We start from the raw sequence: 7808 nt of genomic DNA, 5'->3' as shown, positions 1-7808 counted from the left end.
AGCCCCGAAGAAGATTAGGCATAGGTGCCTTAGTTCTTTGTTAGTTTTTCCTTGAAGATTTCTTTCTTTCTTGTTTTGAGGCCGTTTTATCATGCTTTTGTAAATATTTTTTGAGATATATAAAATTTTCCCTTTGGCAATACCATGTTTTTACTTTTCGGCATCTCTTTGCAATTTTATATTTGTGTATCGTTCTTTATGCCTAAGCATGAAATCCCACGTAATCTAGAGTATCCGTTCTTTGGAGGCTCGAATGGGGCCCGATTTCGATGGCAACTCTGGATTACTCGTGGATTCGAGATTTGGGTAAAATCGAAGGCCTTTAAGATGCTTAAGTGTTTTAGTCATATACAATGCTGTTTTTGCCGAGGGTAACCTTTGAATAGGTTTTAATTATACGTAATGGCCTTACTTTCGGAGTACAAACTTCGGACGTCCTCGAGCAATTTTTAGGGTAGCGTAGCCTTTCGATTTCGGGCACTGCCTAATAGGCTTGGTGCCTCCGGTATTTGATAGACCGGGCCGCCCATAATTTTTATCAGATGACAGTTCTCGAGTAGGGGTAGCCCTTGGGCTTTAGGATCTAGGATCCGTTGTGAAGCATCAAAGAAGCGAAATGTGTAGTAATAAAGTATAAGGGAAGCAAAGATTTCTTTCATTGTTTTATATGTAGGGTACATAATCGGAGGCGCATAAGCCTTGTGTCGTGGTTAGAGTGGGCTACATGGTCACGGTTCGTATGACCATTTGACCCTTACAATTAATCCTAATCACCAAGCCTTGGCTTTTGACATATAAAATTTTTCCTTGCTATAAGGATCTTAATCTAGGGGTAATGACCCCCCAGTATTCGAGGCTGAACTTGTGAGGGTTCGGATACTGTTGATATAGTGCAAACGATCATCTATTCTTGTTTAAGACCGGTCTTCAAAATTAAGGTAGCATGTTTTACTGTTGCCTTGTTAAAAACCTTGCCAAAACACCCGCTTCGGGACAAAATCGGTTCAAGGGAAAAAGAGTACAACACGTGTTTTCAGACCTAATAGTCACATTCTCCCCTGGCCGAGTACCTGCATACGTTAGTCCGTAATGTAAAAAATTTAAAAAGGAATTAAGTTCGTACCTTAGCAGTAGTACCGCATTAAGTGTGCCACGTTTCAGTTGTTTGGTAGTTGTACACTGTTTCCCGATTCGAGTTTATACGAGCCTTTGCTGGTTATTCCGATGACTCTATACGGTCCTTCCCAATTCGGGATGAGTTTCCTTTTGTTTGGGTTCCTGGTGTGTAGTGTTACCTTTCTCAATACTAGGTCCCCAACTTAAAAATGTCGGAGGTTGGCTCTTCGATTGGAGTACCTCCCTACTCGCTGCTTCTGAGTAACCAACTGGACCAGGGAAGCTTCCCGCCTCTTGTCCATTAATTCAAGGCTCGTGGTCATGGCATCGCTGTTTGACTCTTCAGTAGCATACTCGAACCTGAGGCTCGGTTCCCCTACCTTGACTAGTATTAAGGCTTCCGCTCTGTAGACTAGAGAGAACGGGGTCTCCCCGGTACTCGACTTCGAAGTCGTATGGTATACCGACAAGACTTCGAGCAAGATTTCCTTCCACTTTCCTTTCGAACCAGTCAATCTCTTTTTCAGGTTTTGGAGAATAGTTTTGTTCCTCGATTCCGCTTGCCTGTTCCCACTAGGGTGGTAAGGCGTTGATAATATCTTCTTGATCTTGTGGTCTTCGAAAAACTTACTTACCTTGCTGCCAACAAACTATTTTCCGTTGTCGCAAATGATCTCGGCCGGTATCCCAATTTGACAGATTATGTGGCCCCAGATAAAGTCGATGACTTCTTTCTCTCGGACCTTCTCGAACGCCCGAGCCTCAACCCATTTTGAAAAATAATCGGTCATGGATAGTATGTATTGGACTTTACCGAGCGCCCATGGCTGGGGCCCGACAATGTCCATTTCCCACTTCATAAATGGCCATGGTGACAGGACTGGGTGGAGCATCTCTCCCGATTGATGAATCATTAGGGCGTGTCTTTGGCACTCGTTGCATCTTTGCACAAAGTCCTTCGCATCTTTCTCTATTTCATTCCAGCAGTAGCTGACTCTAATTAGCTTTTGAACTAAGGATTCTGCCCCTGAATGGTTCTCGAAAGTGCCCTCTTGGACTTCTTTCATGGCATATTCTCCCGGACCTAAGCATTTAGCCAGTGGGCCGAAGAAGGATCTTCTGAACAATGCCCCTTCTACTAAGCTAAATCTGAGAGCTTTGGTGCGTAGGGCTCTCGATTCCTTGGGATCCGATGGAAATTGTCCTGTCTTCAGGTAGTCTATGTATTTATTTCTCTAATACTAAGTCAAACTTGTCGAGTTTACTTTGGCGTGACCTTCTTCTACCACCGAGTTGATGAGTTGCACCATTGCCCTCAAGCTGAATTCATCGGAGTGGACATACGACCCCAAGTTGGCTGGTGCATCGGCCTCACTGATTGGATCTCGGGGTACATGATGCAGAGTCCATTCCTTGAATCGGTGTAGGGTTACTTGTAATTTGTCCAAGTATCTCTGCATCTGTTACTCTTTTACTTTGAAGGTTCCATTTACTTGATTTACGACAAGGAGGGAGTTGCATTTGGCTTCGATCACTTCGGCCCCGAGGCTCTTAGCCAGTTCTAGACGTGCAATAATAACTTCATACCTCGCTTCATTATTAGTAAATTTTACAGTTCTGATAGACTGTTTAATTACGCTTCCCGCAGGTGGTTTTAACACGATACCGAGCCCGAACCCCTTCGCGTTGGAGGCACCATCCTTTTATAGGGTCCATATTCCCGAATTAGCCCCCGAACTGAGCACTAATTCCTTTTCGACTTCGGGTATCAAGGCCGGAGTAAAGTCGGCAACAAAGTCTGCCAAAATCTGAGATTTTATGGTAGTTCGGGGTCAGTATTTGATATCGTATCCTCTAATCTCCATGGCCCATTTGGCCAGCCTGCCTGAGAGCTCGGGCTTATGCATGATATTCTTCAGCGGGTAAGAGGTTACGAAACATATGGGGTAGCATTGAAAGTACGGTTTTAGTTTTCTGGAAGCGCTTAGCAAGGCGAGCGCTAACTTTTATAGGTGAGGATACCTTCTTTCAGCATCGCCTAGGGTTCTACTAACATAATAAATAGGAAATTGTGTACCTCGTTCCTCCCGGACTAAGACACCACTTACCGCCACCTCGAAATCTGCCAAGTAGAGGTACAACTATTCGTCTGCCTTCGGAGTGTGCGGCAAAGGGGGTCTCGATAGGTATCACTTGAGTTCTTCCAAAGTTTGCTGGCATTCCGGAGTCCGAGAAAAATTGTTCTTCTTTTTCAATAGTGAGAAGAACCGATGGCTCTTATCCGACGACCTCGAGATGAACTGGCCTAATACGGCTATGCGCCCGGTCAGTCTTTGAACTACCTTGACGTTGTCGATTACGGTGATGTTCTCCATGGCCTTTATTTTGTCGGGGTTGATCCCCCGATTAGATACCATGAACCTAAGGAATTTGCCTGAACCAACCATAAATGCATACTTCTCCGGCTTTAGCTTCATGTTGTACTTCCTTAGTATGTCGAAGGTTTCCTGCAAATGTTTCAAATGGTCCTCTGCTCGTAGGGACTTGACCATCATATAGTCAATATAAACTGCCATTTATTTTCCTATTTGTTCATCGAACATCCGGTTTACTAGGCATTGGTAGGTATCACCGGCATTCTTTAATCCGAACTCCATTACGTTACAACAGTAGGTGCCGAATTCTATTATGAAAGATGTCTTTTCTTTATCATATGGGTCCATCCGAATTTGGTTGTACCCGGAGTAGACATCGAGAAAACTAAGTATCTCATGCCTGGCTGTCGCGTCGATCATTCGATCGATGTTAGGCAAAGGGAAGGAATCCTTTAGGCATGCTTTGTTTAGATATTTATAATCCACAAACATCCTTAGTTTATTTCCTTTTTTAGGTACTACCACTACATTAGCTAACCAATCCGGGTATTTAACTTACCGGATGGATCCTATTTTTAGAAGTTTGGATAACTCATCCTTGATGAACGCGTGTTTGATCTCGGACTGTGGCCTTCTCTTTTGCTTAACCAAGTGGAACTTCAGGTCCAAACTCAGTATGTGAGTGGTTACCTCCGGTGGGATCCCTATCATGTCAAGATGGGACCAAGAAAACCAGTTGGCATTAGCTTTAAGGAAATCAATAAGTTTTTCCTAGAGCTCGGAGGTTAACCTCGTGCCCAGGTATACCTTTCGATCCGCTAGATACTCGATTAATATAACTTGCTCTAACTTTTAGACCATTAATTTGGTGGCATCAGTGTCATCAGGAGCTATGAATGATCTAGGGATGCTGTAATCATCCTCATTGTCCGCTCCTTGTTCTTCCTATTTCTCTGGTTTGGCTGAGGCCGCTATCATTAATTTCTATTTAATCTCTTTTTTTTGGTCAGGTTCGTACTCCTCGATGTTGAAACCACGGGCATCGGGATCACTTTATTGACAATAAACATTTCTCTTGCGGCCGACTGTTCTCCATAGACCATTTTGACTCCCTTCGGTATGGTAAAGTTCAGCGCCTGGTGTAAAGTCGAAGGTACCTCCCTCATGTTGTGGACCCATGGTCTTCCGAATAAAGCGTTGTACCTCATATCCCCTTCGATCATGTAGAACTTCATTTCTTGAATTGTCTCGGCAGTGTTTACAGGCAAAGTTATCTCTCCTTTCGTAGTCTAACATGCCATGTTGAATCCATTCCATACCCGGACTTTCGGTACGATTTGATCTTGTAACCCCAGTTGCTCTACGACCCTTGATCTGATGATATTGGCCGAGCTACTTGGATCATTAGCACACGTTTAACCCGAGATTTATTTTATATTATAGATATTACCAGTGCATTGTTGTGAGGCTCTACGATGCCATCGGCATCTTCGTCGCGGAACGAAATAGCTCCCTCCGTAACATAATCCCGGGTGACTTTTTCCCTCGTAATATATACTTTAGTGTGTTTTATATTGGCCCTTGGGGGAATTCGACTCCCCCAATGATCATGTTGATCACCTGCTGAGGCTCCTCTTGTTCGAATTATTTGTTGGCGTCCCTGTTTCTGATGTGGTTTTTGTCCCACTCACTTAAGAATTCTCGGAGGTGCCCATTGTTGAACAGTCGAGCAACTTCTTCTCTTAACTGTCGGCAATCATCGGTCCTATGACCGTGAGTGCCGTGATACTTAAACATCAAGTCAGGATCTCTCTGGGCTGGGTAGAACTACAATGGTCTGGGCCACTTGGTCTCTTTGATGCGCCCTATGGCCGACACGATGCTTGCAGCGTCAACGTTGAAGTTTTACTCAGATAATCTTGGTGCCTCCGTTCCCCCGAGCGACCTGTCGAACCCGTTCTTGCTCATCAAGCCCCGGTCACTAGGCCCTCGATCGCTTCTCTTCTCGTTCCTTATTGGGTGACGCTCGGATCCATTTTCCCTTCGATCCGCGCTATATGGTGGATATCGATCTTGGATTGCCCTTGGCTCCTAATCAATGGCTCTCTTAGATCTATCATCGATCCTAATGCGATAAATAGATCCAGAAGGGGCCCCGAGTTGGGGGTCCTCAAGCCTGATCTTCGACTGGTACCTATTGTGGACATCGGCTTAGGTTACTGCCGGGTACTCCACCAAATTTTGTTTTAGCTATTCAGAGGCCACAGAACTTCGGGGGTTGAGTCCCTGAGTGAATGCCTGAACGGCCCAATCATCTGCAACTGGTGGTAGATCCATCCTCTCAATCTGGAATCTTGACACGAACTCCTTGAGCATCTCGTTTTCCCTTTGTTTGACCTTGAAAAGGTCTAACTTTCTGGTCTCAACCTTGATGGCTCCGCCATGGGCCTTTACGTAAGCATATACAAGCATAGCAAACGAGTCAATGGAATTTAGAGGCAAGTTGTGATACCATATCATTGCTCCCCTGGACAAAATTTTCCCAAACCTTTTCAGCAACACTGACTCGATTTCATCATCTTCCAAATCTTTTCCTTTGATCGTGCATGTATAGGAGGTTACATGCTCATTTGGATCCGTGGTCCCATTATATTTGGGAATGTCGGGCAATGAAACATCTTTGGGATCGGCTTTCATGCCGCGCTCGGAGGAAATGTCTTCTGGATAAAGTTTTGGAGTCCGGTCCCTTCAATATCGGGGGTTCTCTCGGGATTTGATTGACCGTAGAGTTGTATGTTCCCGGGGCTCGGCTGCACTCGGTCTCTCGGTAATTTGTTCGTCTCTTCAAGTGCCTTCCCGGGATGATTGTTCAAGATCGACCCTGTTGGGGGCATGGCTTTGATTCTACAGTTGTGCTATTGCCGCTTGTTGAGCCTGCAACATTTCGAAAATTAGTCGTAGGCTCACCCCATCACCTTCACCTTCGGGCACTTCTCGAGCTGGTTGTCGAGGTCCCCCGCAAACACTGTTTTCAGGATCATTCGGCAAATTGACGTTAATGGCCACCTGCGAGTTAGCGTCGATCGGGTCGGCGGCTGGGACACCGTTGGGATCAGCGGGAAGTACATCATTATTGGGCAGCAGATTATTATTTTCGCCGTGATAGCCTGACTCAGGGTCAACGTTCAAGTGAGCAGACTGAGAGTTTGATATTTTTAGGCTGACCTGGAATTAAGATTTCAAAGAACAAGTGTAAAATAGGGTGTGTTATGGAGATTTGTAACAAATCACCACTATTATCCTTAGCCCCACGGTGGGCGCCAAACTATTTACTCCAAAATGAGTAACAATTAAATTTGTACGCAGTTTAATTCAATACGAATAATTAAGAATAACAGATAGATGAATTAATGATAAAATAAACGATCAAACTAATTGTAATATGATGACCAAGGCTGATCTTAGATTGAACTGTGCAATTCGCTCTCGATCGGACCCTCGGTGCAAGCTCGGTCGTGAGTAAAGAAAAGATCAAACAAATAATACCTTGAACAGTAGCTAGAAGACAAAATTAAATTTTTTTGTTGCTTTGAATTGCGTGTTACAATGTGTCATACTAAAGAAAAACTTCCCAGAATTTCAGTCCTAGTATAAGTCTAAAAAATATAAAAATCTTCTTTTTCCGGTAATTGTTGATCCATAATCGTTACTGAACGAGATCCGCACCGTAATATCTGGTTGAGAGCGAATATTACGACCCCTATCTGTTATGCATAACCGTTCACCGCGTCTCCCGAGGTCTAGAAGTTATATTCGGTCAGGGGTACGCTGCTTTACCGTGTCCGATGTCGGATATATCGTTCATTCTTCTTGGGTCTCAATATGAGGGGTTTCTGGCCTCGATTATAATCACGTCAATTCATGCTTTCCCTTCGTTCTCTCATCATAGAATCGGGGAAGACATTGCCCCCGATTTTACCTGTACACAGGATTAGTATATGTAAAAAATAAGACAATTAACGGTGACATAATTCCAATGGAGTCAAGGCGTGTCGATATGCGGCTTGTACTTCCTCTAGGAGGAGTCTGGAACCAAAGCGATGGAAAAAATTCCTAAAACGATCGAGGCAGTGTGTAAAAAAAGAAAAAAAGAACACAACTACATATAACGCTTGAAATATATATGTTATATATTCCTAGAAAAATGTCCCGAGGCCAACATATATTTATCAGGTTTGGCCAACACTATACATGTCACTTCCATGAAACAACCAAGGCAGATACATCTGCCTTTATTCGTCATTTTCATCTTCCATT

This window comes from Nicotiana tabacum, chromosome 24, assembly GCF_000715075.1.
Source record: "Nicotiana tabacum cultivar K326 chromosome 24, ASM71507v2, whole genome shotgun sequence".
NCBI lineage: Eukaryota > Viridiplantae > Streptophyta > Magnoliopsida > Solanales > Solanaceae > Nicotiana > Nicotiana tabacum.
This window is presented reverse-complemented; position numbering follows the sequence as displayed.